Raw genomic sequence first — 25934 nt, forward strand, 5'->3', positions numbered from 1 at the left:
GGACAAATTCTTAGAAAGGTATAACCTTCCAAGACTGAACCAGGAAGAAGTAGAAAATATGAACAGACCAATCACAAGTAATGAAATTGAAACTGTGATTAAAAATCTTCCAACCAACAAAAGTCCAGGACCAGATGGCTTCACAGGTGAATTCTATCAAACATTTAGAGAAGAGCTAGCACTCATCCTTCTCAAACTCTTCCAAAAGTTCGCAGAGGAAGGAACACTCCCAAACTCATTCTACGAGGCCACCATCACCCTGATACCAAAGCCAGACAAAGATGCTACAAAAAAAGAAAATTACAGACCAATATCATGATAGATATACATGCAAAAATCCTCAACAAAATACTAGCAAACAGAATCCAACAACATATTAAAAGGGCTATACCCCATGATCAAGTAGGATTTATCCCAGTGATGCAAGGATTCTTCAATATATGCAAATAAAGCAATGTGATACACCATATCACCAAATTGATGAATAAAAACTATATGATCATTTCAATAGATGCAGAGAAAGCTTTTGACAAAATTCAACACCAATTTATGATAAAAACTCTCCAGAAAGTGGGCATAGAGGGAACCTACCTCAACATAATGCAGGCCATATATGACAAACCCACAGCAAACATCATTCTCAATGGTGAAAGACGGAAAGCATTTCCTTTAACATCAGGAAAAAGAAAAGGATGTCCACTCTTGTCACTATTATTCAACATAGTTTTGGAAGTCCTAGCCACGACAGAGAAGAAAAAAAATAAAAGAATACAAACTGGAAAAGAAGAAGTAAAATTGTCTCAGTTTGCACATGACATGATACTATACCTAGATAATCCTAACATGCCACCTGAAAACTACTAGAGCTAATCAATGAATTTGCTAAAGTTTCAGGATACGAAATTAATGCACAGAAATCTCTTGTTACAACAAAAGATCAGAAAGGGAAATTAAGGAAACAATCCCATTCACCACTGTAAAAAAAAGAATAAAATACTTAGGAATAAACTTACCTAAGGAGGTAAAAGACCTGTACTCAGAAATCTATAAGACACTGATGAAATAAATCAAAGATGACACAAACAGATGGAGAGATATACCATGTTCTTGGATTGGAAGAATCAATATTGAGAAAATGACTATACTACCCAAAGCAATCTACAGATTCAATGCAATCCCTATCAAATTACCAATGGCATTTTTTACAGAACTAGAACAAAAAATCCTAACATTTGTATGGAGACACAAAAGGCCCCGAATAGCCAAAGCAGTCTTGAGGGAAAAAAATGGAGCTGGAGGAATCAGACTCCCTGACTTCAGACTACACTACAAAGCTACAGTTATCAAGACAATATGGTACTGGCACAAAAACAGAAATATAGATCAATGGAACAGTGTAGAAAGCCCAGACATAAACCCATGCACCTATGGTCAACTAATCTATGACAAAGGAGGCAAGAATATACAATGGAGAAAAGACAGTCTCTTCAATAAGTGGTGCTGGGAAAACTGGGCAGCTACATGTAAAAGAATGAAATTAGAACACTCCCTAACACCATACACAAAAATAAACTCTAAATGGATTAAAGACCTAAGTGTAAGACCGGACATGATAAAACTTTTGGAGGAAAACATAGGAAGAACACTCTTTGACATAAATCACAGCAAGATCTTTTTTGACTCACCTCCTAGAGAAATGGAAATAAAAACAGAAATAAACAAATGGGACCTAATGAAACTTAAAAGCTCTTGCACAGCAAGGGAAACTATAAACAAGACGAAAAGACAACCCTCAGAATGGGAGAAAATATTTGCAAACGAATCAACAGACAAAGGAGTAATCTCCAAAATATATAAACAGCTCATGCAGCTCAATATTAAAAAAACAAACAACTCAATCAAAAAATGGGCAGAAGACCTAAATAGACATACAGATGGCCAAGAGGCATATGAAAAGCTGCTCAACATCACTAAATATTAAAGAAATACAAATCAAAACTACCATGAGGTATCCCCTCACACCAGTGAGAATGAGGTATCACCTCACACTGGTCAGAATGGGCATCATCAGAAAATCTACAAACAATAAATGCTGGAAAGGGTGTGGAGAAAACAGAAACCCCTTGCACTGTTGGTAGGAATGTAAATTGATACAGCCACTATGGAGAACAGTATGGAGGTTCCTTAAAAAACTAAAAATAGAATTACCATATGACTCAGCAAAGCCACTACTGGGCATATACCCAGAGAAAACTATAATTCAAAAAACACATGCACCCCAATATTCATTGCAGCAGTATGTACAACAGCCAGGTCATGAAAGCAACCTAAATGTCCATCGACAGATGAATGGATAAAGAAGATGTGGTACATATATACGATGGAATATTACTCAGCCATAATAAGGAATGAAATTGGGTCATTTGTAGAGACATGGATCAACATAGACACTGTCATACAGAGTAAAGTAAGTCAGAAAGAGAAAAACAAATATCATGTATTAACTCATATATGTGGAATCTAGAAAAATGGTACAGATGAACTGGTTTGCAAGGCAGAAATAGAGACACAGATGTAGAGAACAAATGTATGGACACCAAGGGGGGAAAGTGGGGGGTGGGATGGTGGTGGTAGGATGAATTGGGAGATTGGGATTGACGTGTATACATTAATATGTATAAAATAGATAACTAATAAGAACCTGCTGTATAAAAAAAATAAATAAAATAAAATTAAGAAAAAATGGATTCTTATTCTTGTTTCAAGTGGCCACTATCCTCCTTTATCTCCTTAATATATTCACTGAACTTCTTTCAAATTAAATCTAATAATTCTTCTCCAGTTAATAAATATAGTCTAGTTTGTTGAATTTCTTTTGAGGTAGTTGTACTCTTTGAGGGTCCAGGTGTATATATTAGAAAGTGGCTGAAGTTCAGGCTCCAATCTGGTAGTTCTGTTGAATTTAGAAACAGGGGGAAGGTGGCAGCCTGTGAAGAGAGTCCAAGTTCCACAAGCCATGAATGATCCCTCTGGTTTGCTGTCATGGCACCAGGCAACAACTCTTGTAGCTGTTCCACTTTAAACCTGTATGGAAAAGGAGCACCAGGAAGAGGGAGCCATCACAGGTTTTTGTCCCCTAGTTGTAGGACTTTGGAAGGTGAGCTGTAGAGGAATTAAGGTTTGAGGGTGGATGGTCATTGGCCCCTGTTTTCCTCAACTACACACCCTAGCAGAGTGTATACGATTCCCTAATTTTACCTCTTGGACAATTGACCTTGCAGTGTGGGTTGTTTCCATTGATTTCTGCAGTGAAGAGGCAAGCAAAGAGTATCTCCAGGAGGTTGTGGGGAGGAGGCAAGAGCAGAACTTGAAAAACTTCACCCCAGTCAGTGCTTTGCTTCTATGTCTGGCAGCTCCAGCCACAGGCTACCATCACTTACCTTCCCACTGACCCTCGGACACCAACTCAAGTCATGCTTTCATCTTCCCAGAGTTGTCTCTTGCTTTTTGGTTAGTTTCTGAACTCCACTTTCCTCTCTTGCTTCTGTAGTTTCTTTGTGATTGCTTTGGGTGGAGGGAATCAGCAGTACATTCTAGTTTGCCAAACTGGCTTCCCATTCATATTTACTATAATGACTCTTATTTGGATTTATTTCCACTATCTTCTTTTATGCTTTCAATGATGAGTATTTTTTTCTATACTCTTCCTCCCTCCCTCCCTCCCTCCCTTCCTTTCCTCATTCCTCCTTCCTTCCCTTCCTCCCTCCCTCTCTCCCTCCTTTCTCTCTTTCTAGATTGAGTAATTAAAATTATTTTCATTTCCCCCCTTTATGATCTAGAAATTAGACACTTTACTTATATTCCTCTATTGATGTAGTAAAGTTAGCTTTGGCTGAAAGACAAACACTTTAATGAATAGAAATAGCTTAAGCAAAGTCCAGGTAGAATGTTAATGCACCAGATGACTAAATAGTGTTAAGATATCCATTCTCCCCAGCTTGAATTATTGATTAAAGAAATCTCAATCCAAATCCCAGCAGACTTTTTTGAAGAAATTGCCAAGATGGATCAATAATTATTATGGAAATGCAAAGTATCTACAAGTGCCCAACCAATCTTGAAAAAGAAAAAAACAAAGTTGAAGGATTTGCATACACAGTTTCAAGGTTTATTGTAAAACTGTAGTAATCAAGACAGTGTGATATTAATGTAAGGGTAGTATTATATTGGGGTAAGTACAGACAAATAAATCAATGAAATAGAATAAAGTCCAGAAATAGACCCACGTATATATGGTCAACTGATTTTTAATAAAGGCTTTGATGTAATTCAGTGGGGGAAAGAAAGTGTTTTCAACAAGTGGTATTCAATGATTGGATAATTTGTATGGAAAAAAAAGTGAGCCATACCTCTTTCTCACATCCTCCACAAAACTTAATTCAAGGTGGATCATATTCTTAAAACATAAAAGAGCCAAAAAGCCTCTAGAAAAAAACAGGAAAATATATTTGTGACCTTGGAGCAGGCAAAGATTTCTTGACAGAACACAAAAATACACTGATTTTGACTTCATCAAAATAAAACTTTTTATTCATCAGACTGCCTATATCTGACTAAATACTTATATTTAGAACATACAAAGAACACTATCAATCAAGAATAAAAAGGGAAAGAACCCAATGAAAGGAAACAAAATACCTGAACAGATATTTCATGAAAGAAGATACATAAATAGCTAATAAGCCCATGAAAATGTTCTCCACTTCATTAATCATCAGGGAAATGAAAATTAAAACCACCCACTAGTATGGAGAGAGTCTTTGGTTTGTTTTTACTAGGCACCTGTGATACTACATACCTAGGACCACTTTAAACTAAAGTCTTGGCTTAAGGTACGGTGAACTTGGACTGAAAAGCTGTATGAGGGTCAATTGCTGGTTACAAACTCTCAAGGGACTTTTCTTCTCTACCTGTGTCAAGGCTTAAAACAGGGAAATTACTTTGCTGTCTCCTAAGAGGATGAATGCATTTACTTCTAGTTTATCGCTACATGGAGAGTGTAGCCCTCTGGGATCTCAGCTTTATAAGTGGGGTCTCCTATCAGGCTCTCCACATTTGGAGAGGCTTTAACCCTTGTGCTCTGTGCCCTTCACTTCCCAAGGCCCTGAAATCTGATACTTAAATTCACTGGCTTCAGCAAGTGTCCTCATATGGAAGCTGCCGCCATCCTCTATACACTCTCCTGGGTTTCATTTTTCAGTTAGTTTTTGGTCCCTGAAAATTCATTACTTTGTTGCCAGTTCATTCTCATATTTACATAGATTTGAGAAAATGTATATCTATCATCTTTCGTTATTTTCACCAGGGTGATGGATTGAGGTAGCTTGTCTGTCTGTCATCAGAAAGAGGAGTCCCGTATTTCTGTTTTATCTTATTCTTATAAAATGTCTATTTTGTGTGCAAGTTTTAAAATGCACATGGTCTATCAATATAGTTGTATTCAATACATGCATTTAATAATAAATAAATAACTAAATAAATGTAAACTGAGCAGAAGTGCATGCTCAGAAATGTTTATGTCTGGGGTGTGCAATAAAAAGAGTTTGCAGAACCCATGTGAGAATCACAACATGGACCATTCCCTTCCTTTCAAGACCTGGGGAGGTGGCCATAGCAGAAGGGTGGCTTGCAAGGCCTCCAAGGTCTTGGGGGAAATCCAGGCTTCTCTCCTGCTTTCCTATTATGGGACAGTCTAGGAAAGTTTTGCAAATGTCATTGGTTATTTTTAATTTCCTGTAAGAGGAAAACTTACTGGGTAGATTTTTTTTTTCCCCTATGCCGTGTGGCATGTGGGATCTTAGTTCCCCGACCAGGGATCGAACCCATGCCCCCTGCAGTGGAAGCACGGAGTCTTAACCACTGGACCGTCAGGGAAGTCCCTGTTTACCTCTTACTGAGATGATGGCTGGTTGGTATACGTCACCCTGTGTATCCACTAGCGCACGGGTCCTGCAATACTGACTACATATGACCTACTGCACAATACCGCTGCTCCCTAGACAAAGCCGGAAGCTAGCCAGCTGTGACCCTGCACTTCCTCCATTGAGCTATCCCAGCTGATTTTGCTTGAGACAAACCTCTTTCATTCTAAAGGAGGTTTTTACATTGGAGATGAGACTTTTGGCAGAGGGGATACTTGCTTTCATTTGACTGATAGGACCTTGGCAAAGAAAGTTCATTTTACCAGTTGCCGGCTTATGTCCTGGCTGGGAAGAGCAATAACCTCATTAATGAATTATCTCCTACTTACAAGACGAACTTGACTCATTTGTTTCCTTCAGAAGACAGTGTCATTGATTAAAGATAGCCATCAGTCACCACGAATAAATGTATCTGTTCACCTTTCAGAGGTGTTTGACATTTGCATTTTGTGCCAGGAAGCAAAACAGATAGCTCTTAGCATAACTCATGTGTCTTCTCTAAGTTAGCTGAAAGGTGGTCTCAGTGTTCTAGATAATAATAATCAAAAAATTATTTATACATGCTAAAGTTTAACAAATAGATCTAGAGATAACCATTTCTAATCTTTAAATTGGGGAGCAATGCTTACTTTTGGCTAAATCACATGCAGAATCTCTTGGCAGTGATGTTTTTGAAGATGCAATTTGCAAGCATGGTGATATCGCAGATAATCAGTCTGTCTAGAACCAAGCTCTTAGCAAAAACTTCAAAGCTCAAGTAAGATATATCACACGAATTCTGGAACCTAAAACCAAAATCAAATGCTAATTTTTACAAAAAGTCATTAAAGTTTCATTTTTTAAAAGTTGACTGAACTAGGTTGGATTGAAACCCAAGCCTATGTATTATTAAAATAAATGAATTGGGATATCAAAATATCAGACTGAACTCCAGTCAGAGCTCTATGCAGTCTTGACTGTAGATAGCAGATTCCTCCCTTACAAGCTAAATTGGACTTTGTGAGAGGGAATGGCAGTTACATTATCAAACAATGAATTGATGGGACTCACAGGATTAGCCTTCAGAGGGAAGGTGCAGATGTGCCGAGCATGACAAGGTGCTCTCTGCCCCCTGAGGTGAGCATGAACTGTCAGTCCTCCTTCAGTACCACATTTATGTGTCCACTGGACCTTTCTACAAGGTGCCTTTGGCTGAACCGAGTGGTGGTCATTGCAGACTGGTTGGGACTGACCGTATGGGGGACCAAATTCTCCAGACCGACCGACTGTATCACAGGCCACTTATTTGGGGGACACAGAGCCACATCCTGCTAGTTGTGTTTTTCATGAATGGATGAGGAAACATTTGCAAATGACATGGCTCCAGAGCCCCCACCAGCTGTGCTGACTGTTCTGGGTGAGCCTGATTGCTTTTGGCTCTACCTGGTACAGTGTTTTCCATCAAATCAGTCCTTTTTCCATGGGGGTATTTATTATGTGCCATTTTGAAAGTAGAAGGGACACGGAGCAATCATCCAGCAAAACCATAAAACACTTTATTATCCAAGATGGTGAGGGAACAGGTTTGACATACAACACTGGGAGCAATGATGGCCGAAAAATGTGGTACTAAAGTGTGATTTAATGAGGCTCGGAGGATTTAGTTCTTTCAGGAAAGTTCCACTGTGACTTGGGTGTAGGAGAAGTGAGCTGGCGTGTGCACCTGACTGAGCAGCATCTCACCAGATAGGCTTTAGCCAGCACCCCGCCCCCCCATTTGTCCTGCTGTACCAGAAAACCATTGTCAAGAAGACTTTAGCACAGGAAACTTCTGACTGATTTAGTGGACCCCAAACTTGGCACGGCTTCTCAGTGGCTTCCGTTTTACAAGGCAGCAGTTAATCCAACAAAAGCCTGAATTCATTTCCCTGTATATCCATTGATTGCCAGCTGAGAGCCGGATGCTGTCAACTTGCTTAAAAAAAATTCCATTTCGCTGGAATTGAGGTCCTTTGCCCTCTGATAAATGGTGGTGTGCCATCTTAGGCAACATTTTTATTTTCCACTTTTCCAGAGGAAAAACTCATTAGCAGATGGTGGCTGGTCATCAAGTCAATCATGGTCTTTGGATTTAATCACACATCTTTCTGATCCAGCTGAACTAAAACTACCTGTTATTCTTCGTTATTGTGTTGGCACAAACTCAGCCCTGGAGTTACGAACATAAGACATTCACGGACAAGTTTGAGCATGATTTTGCCATCTTCTTCACTGAAGTGGATGTGTTTGTTAAATATTTATCAAGTAACTATGGTAGGTTTGGTCCCATAAGGATTGCTTCAGGGAGTAGAAGAGTTAAAAACCCTGCATCCCATCCCAAAGGGGCCAGTGATCTGGAAGGTGACAGGGCCACACTTAAGGAGGTAAACAACGTTGCATTATTACATAAGCTCAGGGCTTTTGTGGAGATGGCCTTGACTAGTCTAATATGGCAGTTCTCAAATGGTGCTGCACCACAGTGTTACTTGAGAAGCTTTCAAAAAGGCGAAAGTTCAGGTCCTGTCTTGGTCAGTTCAGGCTCCCATGACAAGAATATTGTGGACTGGGTGGCTTAAACAACAATCTTTTATCCCTCAGAGTTCTGGGGGCTGGGAAGTCCACAACCAAGGTGCTGGCAGATCCAGTGTCCGGTGAGAGCCCATGTCCTGGTTTGTAGATGGCTGTCTTCTCATTATATCCTAATGTGGCAGAAGGCAGTGAGAGATGAGAGAGAGAAAGAGAGAGAGAGAGAGGGAATGAATGAGAAATTAAGCACTCCTGTCTCTTATAAGGATAATAACCCCATTCATGAGGACTTCACCCTCATGACTAATTACCTCCCAAAGGTAATGCCATCATGTTGGGAGTTGGGATTTTAACATATGAATTTTAGGAGGACATAAACATTCAGTCCATAACAGGTCCCCATACCAGAGACCCTGATCTGATGAAAAAGAATCTGTGGAAGGGCCCGGGCACTGGTACTTGGAATAGTTCCCCAAGTGATTCTAATGTGCTGTTAGGACTGAGAACTGCTGGGCTAGGAGACAGATGAGTAGGATTTTTTGTTTTTTTTTCTTTTTACATTTAGTTTCTATTCTGGATTTCGTCCCTCTCCAGTTAAATAGGAGCTTTCTCTTCCCTATTTCGATAGCTCCTTGTACACATCTCAACGAGCCCAACCACCTCCTGAAACTGAGTCTCCCTAACCGAGTTACCCTGCCAAGTTTACGATTAACTTCTCTATCCAAAACTTTATTCCCTCTTTTGTCCTTTCTGACCTCAATCCTGTGCTAACTGAACACTTGTCAGCAAGAGTCAGATGACTAAAATTGCTGCTGTTGATATCATCGTTAATGTACAAACTCAGGCTGTTTCTCCAGGGCAAGATGAGCTAACGGACTCCTGAGTCCTGGACTACCGGGCCAGAGAATTGTAAACCAGAGACATCTTGATTCCTGAAACTACAATTAAGTAATGTCACAAGATGATGATTCATCCCAGCTTCTTTGTTGTTCCTCTTTAAGAAACCCCTAACTCAGAGACAAGCTAGAGTTTGAGCTGAGGCTTTCTCCCACTCCCTTGTTTGTTGCCCTGCAATAAAACCTTAGTTTCTTGCAAACACCTACTGTCAGAGTTTGGCTTTCTGCAAGGTAGGCACACGAATCCTTTTGCTTGGTTACACTTTCTGTGACAATCTCCCTACAGATCTGTTCATCCCACTAGCTTGCTTACCCCTCTGGGGGCAGGGTCAGGGTTCTAGTCAGTCTTTCATTCCCAGAGCTTGGCACAGAGAAGATGTTCCACAAATGTTTGTTGAATGAAGGAATGAACTGGTTGACCTTGAGTAAAATACATAAACTCTCTGCTTCGGAGTCTTTGTCTCCAGGTTCATAAAGATTAGGGAAAGGAGCAGTTGTGCTCTCTCTTACCTTATAAGCATTCTGTGGGGCTATAGTCAATGTGGATGCCTTCCTCTGATGACTTTGAAGCCCTTTTAGGATAAAATTGCAATGCAAATTCTAGCCACTCTCATGGACAACTGACCCTGGAGTAATACCTTTGTTCCCCCATTTTGTATTGAGACACGGGTGAATTTTGATGAGATTAGAGAAGAACTGATGCTGGTACAATGAGTCTACTAATGTCATCTACATGAGATGGCTGACTTTTAAAATAGTTTGGAACACAGCTAGGAGTCTTGAAACCTAACAGGACCCTCTGGGGCTCTCCTGGCTACAAATCCTTTCCAAGTCCCTCATTTCTTGTTTGTAGGAAAGATACTTTATTCCATCTCCTTGACCTTCCCTGAGATCCAAAGGGCAAATTCAGACACTTGCTAATAATGGAAGGGAGGGAATGCAGAAACAGAGAAGAAACAGGCAAGAAACAATAATGCAGTGATGGGGCAGGGTTGTGGTTCCTCCTCAAGGAATATACGTAACAATATCTTTGAGTTCTTCTGCAGGAACTAAGACTCCCCACCCAGGTGGAGGATGGTAACTTCAGGCTGAGCACAAGAGTCCTGTTACCTCACCACCAATCAATCAGAAGAAAGTCTGTACACAGTGGAAGATAATGAAGAAGACTCTGACCCCCTTCTCAAATGATTAACTGTGATTAACTTCCCCTTTCTCCCTTTAAAAACTTTCACAGTCAAGCAGAATCTTCAGAGTTGGTTCTTGGACATGAGTCCACCTTCTCCCCAAGTTGCCAGCCTCCTGAATAAAGTAACTTTTCCTTTCCAACCAACACTTGTCTCTCGAGTATTGGCTTTCGAGTAGCAAGCAGCCGAACCTGAGTTTGGTAACAGTCTGAGAAGGAAATAGGCATCCAAGGGGTAGCCACAAGACCTCTGTAATGACCCAGGGTGGAGGCTGAGAGTTAGGGGTCTCCCCACTGCCCTTCCACCCCACTGCCATTGTCGACATGTAAGTCACATTTCTTTCTTTGAAATTCTTTTTTCAAACCCTGTTTGCAAGTGCATTTATCTATTTGGAAAGGGGGTTCAGGTGTGAGGAGGCTAGTGGTATTTCTAAGAGAATGTTTTGAACACTAGTATTTCGGACAGACTGGTGGTTAGAACTTTTTTACGGTGACAAATTAGCTATTGATGTATTGATGTCTTTTCTTTCCTATGAAAATTAATTTAACTGCGTTTACGAGTACCTCCCTCATTTTTTTCTTCCCGCAACCTTCAGTGTGATAAAAATCAGCACTCAAAGCTCTCAACCATGTATTCTAGATTACAGGAAGGCCTCTGCTTCTCAGAAAACATTTGGGCCATTTAGGTGCCATAAATTTTGTGCCATGCATTTCTGAAATCAGGCTCATTTGTTTATGTGGGGTTTAGAGCCAAGAGAGACCAGCCTCACGTAATGTCTTCATTTGATTTCTGCTCCCTGAGGCTGAGGCTGAGTTCTGACCTCCCTTGACTATTGTTGAGAAGACTATTGCCTTCTGCCTTATATTTCATTAACAGGTTTTCTCTTTTGAGATCAAAATGCCTTTTACAAATTTTTTTCAAGTGGGAAAACTAAGGCTCAAGGACATCAAAGATCACCCTTCAGGTTGTTTTGTCTCTCTGGAGTAGGTCTTTCCCCAGGATGCCTCTCTGTCTATTTATTTTGGGGGAAAAAACATGAGTTCAGACTGTTGTTAAGGAAATTGGTATCCTTTAAAGGTGAATTAAATATTCCCCTCCTCTAAACTGCTCTGGGGAAAGAACAAATGAAACATCACATGATGGTGATTAACACAAAGGCGCATTTTTTTTTTTTTTTCTGGTGTAAATGGTACCTGGGTAATAAGCAAGGCAGTTTTGTCAAAACTGCAGGGCATAACAATTGACACTGATTTCAGGAACCTTGAGAGAGCTGTGTGGTTAGAGGTGAGGTGGTCCAGAAAGCATCAGGCTGGAGCCAGTACCTAACATCACTGCGCATCAACGCTTACCTTTAGAGCAGGGTGACTCTGCACAGCAAATCCTGAATTTAAATGAACGTGAAGCTCTGTTGGAGAAAGCTCACTCCTCTTTGCAGCCACAGCTGGGTGGCCACCAGAGAGCTTACAGGCTAGACATGTTTTTCCCCAACATCTGTCAGCTTCACTAAACCAGAGCTCCAAATGAACAGTGTAATACCCAAGATCATTATCCGGATTTGTGACACTCCCTCCCACTTCTCCCTGGAGGATTGAGGCTTCAAAATGAAAAACAACATTTGTAAGGGATCAGGAGAGAGAGGATTTTCCTATTTATTATTATTACTACTACTAATACATTTTCATTAACAAGGTTTTAATAGCATAAAACAAGAGAAATGAAACATGCTCCCCCCCACCAATTAACATGCTCCCCAGTGCTTTTTGCACAAGGTACTGTATCTTCAACTCATTCAGTCCAAGATAAGCCTATTAATTAAGCTTTAGTCTACAGGTGCAGTCTACACAGATGTAATCTTCCACTCGGAGCTAACTGAAAACTTGCAGATGGTCCCTGGGTTTAGCACTTTTTTCACAACATGGCAAAGATGTGTTCTTTGCTCCAGGTAGAAGGAGAGAGTTAATTCACTAATCAAGTCAACAAATATTTTTTGAGTGCCTTCTTGATGCTCAGCGAGGTGCTGGTGTTGTAAGGGATGCCTGATGAGGAGAGAGCTTACATCTTTAATGAGGAAACATGACTCATATCACAAGCCGTGTGGTCCATGGACAGAGAACAGCATCTGGAATCTGGCAGACCTGCTTTAAAAATCCAGTTCCAGGGCTTCCCTGGTGGCGCTGTGGTTGAGAGTCCGCCTGCCGATGCAGGGGACACAGGTTCATGCCCCAGTCTGGGAAGATCCCACATGCCGTGGAGCGGCTGGGCCCGTGAGCCATGGCCGCTGAGCCTGCGTGTCCGGAGCCAGTGCTCCGCAACGGGAGAGGCCACAACTGTGAGAGGCCCGCATACCGCAAAAAAAAAAAAAAAAAAAAAAAAAAAAAAAAAATCCAGTTCCACAGCTTGAAATGGCATAACCTTGAACTTTTTATTTCACCTTGTAGACACCTAGTTTCTCTATATTAAAACAGGGTGTTAATACCTTTAAGACTGTTGCATTAGTAATAACATTTGTAGAGCACCTGACTCATCAGAGACACTCCAGAAATACTGTTATAAGATGGAATATTATATATATTATAATTTAGCCCTTAATAAAAGTTATACAAATGCTCAGAGACTGGAGGGAACAATGCTGGCTAGAAGAATGGGGAAGTGTTGAGCATAACTAAGGTAGAACTTTGAAATGACAGAATCAAATTGTTAGAAGGGATTTAAGATATGAATGGGTCCAACTGACTCAGTCTACCAAGGCAGAAACAGAGTCTCAGACATTGACTTGATCGAGCTAGTCAATAAATCAGGATCAGGGGCCAGATTGACTATACACGGAGCTCTGTTTGGGGAGGTAGTGTTATGTGATGTGGTGGTTCCCCAACCTGGTGGTGTGTTAGGATATCCTGTGAGGTTTTAATAAAATAGGCCTTTCAGATGCAAACTCTTATACATAGGATGGATACACAACAAGGTCTTACTGTACAGCACAGGGAACTATATTCAATATTCTATGATAAACCATAATGGAAAAGAATATTTAAAAAAGAATGTATATATATGTACAACTGAATCACTTTGCTGTGCAACAGAAATTAACACAGCATTGTAAATTGACTATATTTCGATAAAACAATTTTTTTAAAATAAGAAAATAAAAGAGGCTTTCAAGGGGGTCTGATTCAGGAGGGCTGGACTGAGGCCCAGGAATATATTTTCTCAGTGTGTTCTCGGCTTGCAGATCAGCCCATTGGTGCAGCATAAGGAACACTCAGCTAACCGAAAACTTCAGTCCTAGGCTCTGACTAGGGTCCTGCTGTGTGACACAGGCAAGCTAACCTTTTGGCTCTTAGTTGTTTCATTTAAATCTTGAAGGGGCGGCCTTGGTTGAGGTTGCCTTCGTGTGAATGAAAAATATTGCCTTGCCATAAACCAAGGATGTTGCAGCCATCAGCCACTAGGACAGTGAGCCTGAGGGAACTTGGGATGGAAACAAAGAGCTTGTCTGCCATCAAACCCTCAGCCACTGCAGCTACCCCCATTGGTGCACCCTGAGGGGACTCAGGATGGGAAAGAACAGGATACCGGCCCTAGATAGCTGAGGTGCATATCAAAATGAATGATTTTAATGAGCCCAGACTCTTGCATCTTCCCATTCATAGAAAAGTGCTAACTCCGTTAATTTGAGAGAGCTGGTTTTCTTTCATTAACAGTAATCTTTTGATGTTCTGACTAGCTGGTCTTTGTTGCAAAACTCCTATATATCCTGGCTCCTCCCTGACCTCTTGAAAGCTATCTCTCAGAGCTATCTGAAAGGCTGCCTCTCGGGCTTGAGTCCTCAGAAAGCCTGTCAAATAAAACATAATTCTCAACTTTTAGGTTGTGCATTTTTTTCAGTCAACACTGGTCACCTTAACACTGGTCATCTCTTATAATCATTCCATTCCATGACACCAGTTCAGTTCAAGCTAAGACAGAAGTATGGTTAAGATCTGGCTTGGAGGGGAGGGGAAGGCTAACAGGAGTATAGAGGGAAGGTGGGGCCATGAGATGAGCCTGGCTGGGGAGGAGGTTTCCCGTGGCAGGAGAGGGAGGCTTAGTCACGTGGCTCGAAGAGGGCCTCAGTACGAAGAGCTCTGTGGGGTGGGTATGTTGCAGGAAAGGGGACTCCTTCCAGGGCCTGAGAGTGGGCTCTTGTCAAACACTTGGAAATGAATTGTCCGAGGAGACACACGTACTGATAAAGCAAAAGACTGTATTGGGAAGGGGCATCCGGGTGGAGAGCAGCAGGGTAAGGCAGCCCAGGAGAACTGCTCTCCACGTGGCTTGCAGCCTCAGGTTTCACGGTATTGGGGTTAGTTTCCGGGTTGTCTCTGGCCAATCATTCTGCTTGGCGTGTAGCTGGTCTGACTCAGGGTCCTTCCCGGTGGTGCGTGCATCTCTCAGCCAAGATGGATCCAGCGTGAGGGTTTCTGGGAGGTTGGCAGGGCATGTTGTCTCCTCCCTCCTCCTTTCGGCCCCTCCCGAATTCTCCTGGTTAGCTTTCCTCGGCAGAACTGCATTCTTCATTGCGACTTCCTGATGAGTTCCTTCAAGCGGTTATCATCATGTCTGGTCAAGGTGGGCGGTTTCAGTCAACAGTTCCCAAACAGGTATGAGCTTTAGACCTCATTTTATAGAGGAGCACTTCCCAAACTGTTCTGTGGGACAAGAGGCCTTTGAGATGCTCTGAAAGAGACCTCTGTGTTAAGTTCGGGAGAGGCTACACTCTGTATCCTGGTCTAGGAGATTCACGATGCATATTGAGAGCTCTGAGGAGTCTGATTCACTTTACCTAGTCTGGCATATTTCAAATTCATTTCATAATAGGGCCCTTCAAAAACAACCTAGTAACTAATGTTCCATAGAACACAATTGGGAGAGACACTGTCCTAGAAAAGAGGGAGTCATTATAAATGTTGTACTCAGTTTTAGAGAACTTTTAGACGAATCTGGGGAAGTGCTCGTTAGGAAGAACACTTCAGAAGAGCAGGAAATGCACTGGAATTTCTCAGCTTAGAGAAGAGAAGCCTTATGCAACACATTTTTAGTTACATGAATTGGTATAATGAGGGACATGTTTGTTCTTCGTATTTGCTGAGAATCAAGTCAGGAGGAGTGGGCTTAAGAGTTAGGCCTAGAGATTCAGGAGGAAGAAAAGGGAAATCTTTCTGATAAGAGATATAAACTAGAATAGTTTATCTTGGGAAATCATGTAATTTACAGCATCTCATCCATTTCATGCAATAAAATCAGAGGACAGCCTAAATAACAATGCAATTCCCCAGTATTTTCTTCTCTGTCCTTTGATATTCAGGGATCCCTGCACTTCCACGGGAACCACAGAGCACCCTAGCCATCGAAGCAAATATCTAGCAGCTTACAGAACCATACATTTGAGAAGAATCCAACATCTGATCCAACTTCCCGCCAAAGCAAGAATATTTTCTGCAACACTCCTCCCATGGCCTTCAGGAATATGTTGGGAACAACTCCAGTGCCTGTGAAATCATTACTTTTCTAGGCAGCTCATTTCATTTATGGATGGCTTAAATTGTGAGGAAGCTTGGCCTTACCATGAACCAAAATAGGTTTCATTGCATCTTACACATTTCAAAGCTAGTTATTGGTGTTGGGGCTCCACAGATATGCTTGTTATTTTTTCCTATGTGAAGACCATTCAGATGTTCAAAGACAAGTATCAGATCTGTACTAATCCTTCTTTAGGACAAATAGTCCAAGTCCTTCAGCCATTTCTCTTAACAGTCGCTAGAATATTCACCATTTATCCAGAGAATATGAGTTGATCATCACAAACTACAGCTGGGTTATGACCTCTTTGTATCTGGGCAGAGTCTTCCTACAGAGATACCATGTGTTCAGAGCAAGTCCCAGGGCAAGATGGAGCATTCAGACCAGTCCAGCACATCTGGAGCTCTGGGCTGGCAGATACATGGGATCAAGAGGCCATACAAAGAGACCCACCCAATGGAAAAAAGCGTTGATGAGTTTGGTAGGATAATAGACTCTTAGGAAAGGGCATCATGAGAGGGCATTAGGAGCTAGAAGGAGTTAGATCTATAGTTTTTCTAAGTCACTGATGCAATAGCCAAAACTGCTTTGTCAACCATATTAAAATGTGAAGATGCAGGACATGTCACAGCAGCCTCCTGTATCATGTCTTCCCAGCAGTTATACCATTGCTATTGGGCACAGGGGAGGAGGTTTCCAGGGGTACCGTATTCGGGAGTGTATGTGAGGCATCCCTGTGGTGGTGGGCAGGGATGACTCAGTGACTCAAAGAAATACTGTTCATGACTCTTACAGGGACCATTTCCAACCCCCAGACCTCGCCAGCCTGGAAGTACAAGCCAGACTTTATTTATTTGTTCAATTCTTTCCTCCTTCCAATAAAGAATTGTGTCAGTTTCTCTTGTTCAGCAATCATGTCATGCAGTTAACAAAAATATTTTTTTCACACAAACCACTAACAAGTTCTTCCTCATATTGCAGTAAATTCTTTGAGTCTAAATGTAGGATTTTACACTTGTCTCAGCTACATTTAATATTATTTATATGACCTTATTTATATTTTTAAGATAGTTTTTTTTTCCTGAAGTGCTAGGTTTTCCTCTTTTCTTGGAGTCATCTTCACTTTTGATAAACAAGTTTTCTAGCTACTAGAGAATTCTCTTGAGTGAGACCCCAGCCCTTTAATCAACTCTTTGCATTAAAATGTCCAGCCAGCTATTCATTCACAGAGTAGGACTATTTTCCAGCGTGTATTTCTCCATCTTGTTCACAGGGAAATAAAGAAAGGCTATTGAAATGCTTTACTTAATTCAAGATACATTATGCTATAGTTTAAATTTTTCATCCTCTTTGATATGCATGGGAATTTGGTCTTGATGGAAAACCAAAAGTATATTCTACCAGACAAAGACCTTGCTGCTTCTGGGTGATGTAGGTCTTGCCCTCTCAGTTGCAGGTATGCCCGACAATTCACTGGGTAACAAGAAACGACTGCCTGTTACAGCATCGAGTTCAAACCCTTTAAGCCATTTACAAGACCTTAACGAGCTGGCTTAGCTTTCAAGCCTTGTCTTTCTGTGTTTTCCCCTCATGCTCCAATTATCTTAATAGGTCACCCTTTCTAAACTTCTGGCAATTGACACCTTGCCTCCACTTCCTGGAAACTCTTCCCCCTTCATTTTGTTTGACTGTCCCCTACTCATCCTTTGGCTTAGATCTAACTTCTTAAGGAAGCCAGTCTCGATCCCCCCAAGGTTGGAAGAGCTGTCTTTCCCACATTCTCCTTCCCATCCCAGGCTTCCCCATGTGGTAGCACTTGCCACTCAGGTGACCTTCCCTGTGGACTTCTCCCACGTGGCCTTAACTCCTTGAGAGCAGGGACTGTGTCTTGTGCATAGCAGGCTCTCAGGGAATCCATTAAAAACTCCGGTCTGTGAGCTCCTAGGGCACCAAGGCACAGAGTATTCTGAAACATCTCAAGGTCTTTTGCCAGTGTTTGGAGGTTGGCCTTGACCATGTCATTGTCTTTCCTGGGCTTCGGGTTCTTTGTCTGTGAAATGAAGGTGATGTCTAAGGCTCTAAGCTGACATAAAGAGCGTTTGACTGCAAACAAGGAGTTCTGACCTGGATCTGCCGAGAGACTTGGAAAGGCATTTAACCCATTCATTCTCTGAATCTCAGTTTTTTTTGTTAGATAAAGAGGCTGAAGTCTACTCAGTGGAAGAGTCGGAGACGGACAGGTGCTGTCGAGGAAGTCACTTCACGCCTCAGTTTCCTTATTTACAAATTCCTCCTTACATGGCAGCATCTTGGTGAGGACTAAGTGAGTTAACCTTAGTAACGAGGGGAGAGAGTAAAAATACACTGAAAAGCAACTCTGTGTTAAGTGCATTCATAACGTCATAGCATTTTATCCTCGCAACAACCTACACGGTAGGTTTTATAAATCTCCATGTTATAGAAGGAAGAAATAGTTCAAGGTCATGCTGTTTGTAAATGGCAGGACCGGCTTCCCAATGTGACTGCAAAGCCCCTGCCTGTCCCATTTCACTCTGCGGCTCCTCCTTTGTTCAGAGCTCAGCACGGGGCCTGGCACGAAGCCTCTCTCCACCTTTCCAGGTCTAAGTCTGGTTGGAGGACCCGATCCAGCCCCAGGAAGGAGCTGGGGCTAACAGGAGGCTCTCTGGCCTGCAGATGGAAGAAGGTCTGGCCGGTGCTGGCTGGTGCTGTTGGCCTGGCTGGCTTGGAGCCCTGCTCACGAACTCTCTCCAGAGTGGGGGCAGTGGGCACAGAGGCGTCCAGACTGTGTGCATGTTTTATAAAAAGCCATCAGGAGCACCGTCCTGGGACTGCAGCCATTTATTTGCACTTTTTCCTTGTAAAATGTTACTGACTGTTTTACACCAAGGGCAGTTTATCCTGAATGGGATGTACAGACATTCAATTCACCTCTACTTTTTGCCAGCTCTGCTCTTTTCCCCCCTTGCTTCTGAAGTTATATATGGTTCTGAGAGAGGAAACCATTTTCTCTCTGAGGGGGGAACAAAAAGAGCTGACAGCTTTAAAGAAAAACTTTCCATTGTAGGAAAGAACATTTGGTTGGAGAGATAATGTCTTTGTTTTTCAGAATGGAATCCTGCTTCAAGGGAGATTCCATTCTTCTCAAATTGATCCCATTTCTGGTCAGATGCTGAGAACCTTACAGAGATGATCTGTATCAGTGTACCTGGGGAACGGGAAAAGGAGGAGAGATGGGATCAGGTCCGTTGCTCAAATGGGAAAATGGAAGTTCAAAAAGAGGTGAAATCACTTAAGACCACAAGGGAAGTCTGCTGGGGCAAATGGGGGTTCATCACAGAGAAACAGAGAGGGAGCGCATCTGAAGCAGATGTTTCCCCTCTTGCACCCCCAAACCCTCACTCGTCTCAGGAACTTCTCCCCGAGTTCATGAGACTTAACACTCTTCTCAGCCTGCAGGTGAGGAGACTGAGTTTCCGTGACATTAGTGATTGGCTGAAAGTCCCACACTTCATTATTGCAAAGCGAGCCTCAAGCCTAAACCTTCCACCCTCCAGCTGCTTTCATCAGTAGTCACCACTCGCCTGCCCTGGCTTTTGCAGAGAATCTAAATCTAATGGACTGCTGCTGCAGAATGCCAGGATATTTGATTTCATAGAAAAGAATAATGGGGTTCAGGTGAGCGAACGCCCTCTTCTGTTGATTCTCTTTGGAACAAGGCTTCACTTTATTGTCCTTTCACTTCCCGTTAGTTCTAGCTAAAGTGATTCCATAATGACATATAAACCAAAACATGAGTAATTGATGGCAGCCTCAGGAGCTTGAGCAGGATAAAACCAGACTGACTGGAATCTCCAGGGTGAAGAATTAACATTTATTGGTTTAGTGAAATGAATTTATGTCCCAATAAAGTCAGTTATGGACTAGGCAGTGATTTAATGAGATGCCTTCTCTAAAGAGAGCAAATATGAACTTCTGGGCCCGGGTTAGACTGTAACCGATATGCCACCTACGAAACCAGGTTTTCAGAAATCTTCAGAAAATGTATTTGGCTTCCTTAATCCGTGAAATTTAACCCATTCTGTCCATGGAGTTGAAAGTTGGAGGGAAATTGAATCAGCCTCTCTAAAAGCATAAATGGTACATTTGCTCACGATCAGGACTGTGAACGCTTTTGGAAGCTTGAAGAATGAAGACGAGCAAACATGCCACCATCAAAGAGAAGAAATACTGAATCTAGAGATGCGTGATACCCTTTGAGTCCAGGGGGTTCTTGCTCTGGGTCTGCTGGGTGAAGGGGAGGAGGATAAGCAGAGGGAATGAAGACCCACTGTGCCTTCGCTGCGGGTGGAGCTGTAAGCAGAGGACGTGCCTGGGCCGTTGGGTAGAGCGCATGTGCAAGTTGATCCCTGCATCCAATGACCTCTTTGCTCCTTTGTCAACAGAACTGAGGACTTGGTTTTTTTTAATGATAAAATTCTCAGGGCAGAAACCTCAGAGTCATCTTGACTCTTTCTTTTGTATCCCATATTGAATCCATCAGGAAATCCCATAGGCTCTCCTTCCAAAATAGGATCTAGGCATTTCTTACCGTCTCCACTGCTACCTTGCTTGTTCCCTCTGCCGTTACCCTCTCTTTGCCGGGGTCACTTTAACGACATCCTAGTTGGTCTTCTTACTCCTATTTCTGATTCTCCCTCCCAACACCCACACATACATTTACAACCTGGTCTTAACACAGCAGTGAGAGGGGGATGCTTTCAGAATTAAAGTCGGATCCTGCCTCCTCTCTGTTCCAATCTGCCGGTGACTTTCCATAGCACCCAGAGTAAAGCAAAAGCCATTATAACGACCTACAAAGTCCTACACAACCAGGTCTTCTCCCACCCACCCACACCCTCTGACCTCATCCCCATCCACCACGTCCCTGGCTCTTCTGCTACAGTCTCACCAGCCTCCTTGCTGTTTCTTGAAGGCAGCAGGTGTTCTCCTGCCTTAGCAATTGTGCTTGAATCACGCTTCTTCCAAATATCCACGTGGCTCGTTCCCTTATTAACTTCACGTTTTTGCTCACTCTCACCTTCTCAACTGATGCCCAGTGTGACTACCTTTTTCACACCGTAACCCCTCCAAGCCCCTCAAGGACTCCCGATCCTCCAGAACCAACTCTGATTTTTTTCTAGAACACATTACTTTTTTTTTTTTTTCTTTTAAACATCTTTATTGGGGTACAATTGCTTTACAATGGTGTGTTAGTTTCTGCTCCACAACAAAGTGAATCAGCTATACATATACATATGTTCCCATATGTCTTCCCTCTTGCATCTCCCTCCCTCCCACTCTCCCCATCCCACCCTTCCAGGCTGTCACAAAGCACCAAGCTAATATCCCTGTGCCTTGCGGCTGCTTCCCCCCAGCTATCTACCTTACTACGTTTGTTAGTGTGTATATGTCCATGACTCTCTCTCGCTCTGTCAAAACTCACCCTTCCCCCTCCCCATATCCTCAAGTCCGTTCTCCAGTAGGTCTGCGTCTTTATTCCTGTCTTACCCCTAGGTTCTTCATGACATTTTTTTCCCTTAAATTCCATATATATGTGTTAGCATACGGTATTTGTCTTTTTCTTTCTGACTTACTTCACTCTGTATGACAGACTCTAGGTCTATCCATCTCATTACAAATAGCTCAATTTCATTTCTTTTTAAGGCTGAGTAATATTCCATTGTGTATATGTGCCACATCTTCTTTATCCATTCATCCGATGATGGGCGCTTAGGTAGTTTCCATCTCCGGGCTATTGTAAATAGAGCTGCAATGAACATTTTGGTACATGACTCTTTTTGAATTTTGGTTTTCTCAGGGTATATGCCCAGTAGTGGGATTGCTGGGTCATATGGTAATTCTATTTGTAGTTTTATAAGGAACCTCCATACTGTTCTCCATAGTGGCTGAAACAGTTCACATTCCCACCAGCAGTGCAGGAGTGTCCCCTTTTCTCCACACCCTCTCCAGCACTTATTGTTTATAGATTTTTTGATGATGGCCATTCTGACTGGTGTGAGATGATATCTCATTGTAGTTTTGATTTGCATTTCTCTAATGATTAATGATGTTGAGCATTCTTTCATGTGTTTGTTGGCATTCTGTATATCTTCTTTGGAGAAATGTCTATTTAGGTCTTCTGCCCATTTTTGGATGGGGTTGTTTGTTTTTTTGTTATTGAGCTGCATGAGCTGCTTGTAAATTTTGGAGATTAATCCTTTGTCAGTTGCTTCATTTGCAAATGTTTTCTCCCATTCTGAGGGTTGTCTTTTGGTCTTGGTTATGGTTTCCTTTGCTGTGCAAAAGCTTTGAAGTTTCATTAGGTCCCATTTGTTTATTTTTGTTTTTATTTCCATTACTCTAGGAGGTGGGTCAGAAAGGATCTTGCTGTGATTTATGTCATAGAGTGTTCTTCCTATGTTTTCTTCTAAGAGTTTGATAGTTTCTGGCCTTACATTTAGGTCTTTAATCCATTTTGAGCTTATTTTTGTGTATGGTGTTAGGGAGTGATCTAATCTCATACTTTTACATGTACCTGTCCAGTTTTCCCAGCACCATTTATTGAAGAGGCTGTCCTTTCTCCACTGTACATTCCTGCCTCCTTTATCAAAGATAAGGTGTCCATATGTGCGTGGGTTTATCTCTGGGCTTTCTATCCTGTTCCACTGATCTATCTTTCTGTTTTTGTGCCAGTACCATACTGTCTTGATTACTGTTGCTTTGTAATATAGTCTGAAGTCAGGGAGCCTGATTCCTCCAGCTCCTTTTTTCGTTCTCAAGATTGCTTTGGCTATTCGGGGTCTTTTGTGTTTCCATACAAATTGTGAAATTTTTTGTTCTAGTTCTGTGAAAAATGCCAGTGGTAGTTTGATAGGGATTGCATTGAATCTGTAGATTGCTTTGGGTAGTAGAGTCATTTTCACAATGTTGATTCTTCCCATCCAAGAACATGGTATATCTCTCCATCTATTTGTATCATCTTTAATTTCTTTCATCAGTGTCTTATAATTTTCTGCTTACAGGTCCTTTGCCTCCTTAGGTAGGTTTATTCCTAGATTTTTTATTCTTTTTGTTGCAATGGTAAATGGGAGTGTTTTCTTGATTTCACTTTCAGATTTTTCATCATTAGTATATAGGAATGCCAGAGATTTCTGTGCATTAATTTTGTAGCCTGCTACTTTACCAAATTCATTGATTAGCTCTAGTAGTTTTCTGGTAGCATCTTTAGTATTCTCTATGTATAGTATCATGTCATCTGCAAACAGTGACAGCTTTACTTCTTCTTTTCCGATTTGGATTCCTTTTATTTCCTTTTGTTCTCTGATTGCTGTGGCTAAAACTTCCAAAACTATGTTGAATAAGAGTGGTGAGAGTGGGCAACCTTGTCTTGTTCCTGATCTTAGTGGAAATGCTTTCAGATTTTCACCATTGAGGATGATGTTTGCTGTGGGCTTGTCATATATGGCCTTTATTATGTTGAGGAAAGTTCCCTCTATGCCTACTTTCTGGAGGGTTTTTATCATAAATGGGTGTTGAATTTTGTTGAAAGCTTTCTCTGCATCTATTGAGATGATCATATGGTTTTTCTCCTTCAATTTGTTAATATGGTTTATCACATTGATAGATTTGCGTATATTGAAGAATCCTTGCATTCCTGGGATAAACTCCACTTGATCATGGTGTATGATCCTTTTAATGTGCTGTTGGATTCTGTTTGCTAGTATTTTGTTGAGGATTTTTGCATCTATGTTCATCAGTGATATTGGCCTGTAGTTTTCTTTCTTTGTGACATCCTTGTCTGGTTTTGGTATCAAGGTGATGGTAGCCTCGTAGAAGGAATTTGGGAGTGTTCCTCCCTCTGCTATATTTTGGAAGAGTTCGAGAAGGATAGGTGTTAGCTCTTCTCTAAACGTTTGATAGAATTCACCTGTAGAACACATTACTTTTTGATATGCTATCCAATTCTCTTATTTATTATATTTTTGTTTATTTTCTGACTCCCCATTTGAATGTACGCTCTACAAGGACTGGAATCTTTCTGTTTTGTTTAGGACAGTGCCAGGCACAGTAAATATTTGTTGAATGAATGAATGAATGAATGAGAAATCTGCTGAAAGGCATCCTAATATAGATTTAATACTGTTGTGAGAAGCAGGACTAATTCAATTTGTTCTCACAGTCTGACATTTTTTCAGCTTGATTTTTGTCATATGTTTTGCTTTTCACTCTGAAAAATAAGATATATTGAATTGGATGGAAGCTGTATTTTCTATGAAGTTTTGAGATCATGTGCAAAAGAATTAAAATTAGATGAAGAAGATTTTTAATTGAGTAATTGATGTTAAATCCTATCTTAGTGGGTCATATGAGAAATTTTGAAATCTGAAACTAAGTGGAATAGCATTAGGAAAAATGCACCCTCTTATAATGTCACCATTGACACTGACAAAATATTTGAGTGCCCACTGGGTGAAGAGCACTGTGGAAAAAAATAACACACATTAAATGTGTGGCACACACATCTGGGCTGCTGTGAGGCCAGATGTTCTAGTTGTGGGAGTTTCGTGTTTCTGGTACTTCTAAATAGGGATGTGAGATTTTGTGCATTTAAATTAACTTTGTGAGGAGTAGTGCAGAAAGTGGTCAAGAGCAAAGAAAGCAGAGAGCAGATTGGTTGAAGCAGAAATATCCTGCAGCACTCGGCATGATTATTTTTTTATTATACTTTATCAGACAAAACGTAGATCATAGTTGTCATCCTAATTCACATTTGTATAGCACTGTGCAGCTTACAAAGCACTTGGTTAAACGGGATCATCTCAAGTATATAGTCTCTGGGGAAATGTTTGCCAAAACCATTGTCTCTCCCAGTGCAGTCAGCATGTAGAGTTCGGTCTTGCAGTCCCAGAGGTGAATGGTTCAACGTTGAGAGGGTGACAAGCAGCCCCCAAGGGGAGCCCACAACTGTGCGGCCAGCAGCCAGGCAGCCAGATGCACGGTGTTGTACTGAGAGCACAGACTCCATTGCCACGCTGCCTGGTTTCAAATCTGGGCTTACCTCATTCTTGCTGTGATTCTTGGTGCCTCAGTTTCACCACCTGTATAATGGGTTAGCACCCATTATAAAAGTAGCACCTTACAGGGCTCCGATAAGAATTAAATGAGTTTATAAATGCAGAGTGCTAAGAGCAATTCCCGGCACCTCTGGGATGCTTCCCATGCACGTCAGCTGTTAGTATCATGGGACAGTAAAAGCACCTGCCTGTTCCTCATCTCTTCCTCAATTTTTCGGTCAGAGTGTTGGAAAATTTCTCTTTGGAGTCCTTTCTTTGGATATATAATTTTAACATTGTTGAGGAATAGAACCTATGAGAATCAGATGAAAAGTGTGGACAACAGATATATTCACAAGTATATACAATTTTGCCTATAATTTTAGGGGGTTTATAAATTCCTGAGGTCCAGGTCAAGAATCTCCAGGTTAGGGTATTCTGGTTCTAGATTAAGTTGTCCTGGTTGAACCATCCCATTAAACCACTGATGCCTGGACCCACGCTGGTATGAGTTATTTGACCTGTCATATCTAGAAGGGCTTCTAGTGTATCTCCCCAGGGATAGGCAGGAACAGCTTGGAGTAGATAGAGGAGACAGAGACAATGGAACAGGTGTCTCCAGAGACCAGCTTTCCCAGCGTAATCACTCTCCTGGAA

This window comes from Phocoena sinus, chromosome 18, assembly GCF_008692025.1.
Source record: "Phocoena sinus isolate mPhoSin1 chromosome 18, mPhoSin1.pri, whole genome shotgun sequence".
NCBI classification, from domain to species: domain Eukaryota; kingdom Metazoa; phylum Chordata; class Mammalia; order Artiodactyla; family Phocoenidae; genus Phocoena; species Phocoena sinus.